The following is a 1,147-nucleotide window of genomic DNA, read 5'->3' on the forward strand; positions in this document are numbered from 1 at the left end:
ACTATTGAATATGAAAAAGAAGGACAGCGGCGGAAAAAAATAAATAAATAAAAAAGATATTTTTCTTCATGCTGACAGCATCACACCTTTACCTACCCATTCTCAACATCCCACTCGGGAGATTTTCCTTCTTAAGACTGCTTTCTCTCTCAAAGTCTCCACTCTGTGGCTTTTCATTCTTTTCACGATGTCTCCTCTGATAGTGTGAATAAGGGTCTGGTTGTAGGCGACACCGGGGTACTGCTGTGCGACACATTATCTAGTGTAGTCTGCCTTTGCAGCAACAGAATGCTTGCTACAGTATATTGTCTGAGCTTTCACCTCGCCCCTGGTTTCCCCTGTGCTCTGGCTTAAGGCTTATCCTCAGGACTCTGCAGAGCTGCTGGGCCAATGAACACAAACAACTTCCCTTTTGTGCGCCATGAGAACCTCTCCATGCCACTCCTAGAAAACTCTCCATCTTTGTATTTATTCCCCTGTAACTGGATATTTTCATATCCCACTGATTCCAGAAAGCTGCACTCAAAACTTGTTATATTTTAAGTCGAACGCGGTGTGCAGCAGCCGTTTAAGATGAATTGTGGATGAGGTATTCAACCAGAAAGTGCATGTTTGGAGCGTTTCGTCAGGTTTCTCTGTTCTGCATTCTGGCAGCTGTTCCACTTTTTGTGTGAGACTCCCCGCAGTGCAGCACGGAGCAAAGAAACTTCAAGATATTGTTCCTAAAAAATGTTTCTTCAAACGCGATTTTGACATTGTGAGGCCACAGTTACTTTCTGTCACAGAAAACTTTATTTTACTTTGTTTGTGGAGCATTTTCATCAGAAAATAGCTGTTTGCACAACATTTATTTTTTTTAGCACTTCATGAAGTACAATTAGAACTCATGCTAATACAAATATAGACATTAAATGTTAAGGCAAGAAAAAAATAAGAAAATACAGGACAGTAAACAAACAAGAGACAAAAAAAAGATTCTTTTGGTTTCTTTTTGTTATTAATTCAAGAGATTTCCAGATTAGTGTTTTTTGAGCCTTTGTATTCTTGGAATTGGTATTCGTGGTGTTCTTGAAATAAGATACTAGTTAACTTAGAATTAGCCCAAAAAACCTCAGTTGATGTCAGATTAGCCAAAAAAAACTAAAAA

This window comes from Oryzias melastigma, linkage group LG17, assembly GCF_002922805.2.
Source record: "Oryzias melastigma strain HK-1 linkage group LG17, ASM292280v2, whole genome shotgun sequence".
Classification (NCBI taxonomy): Eukaryota; Metazoa; Chordata; class Actinopteri; order Beloniformes; family Adrianichthyidae; genus Oryzias; species Oryzias melastigma.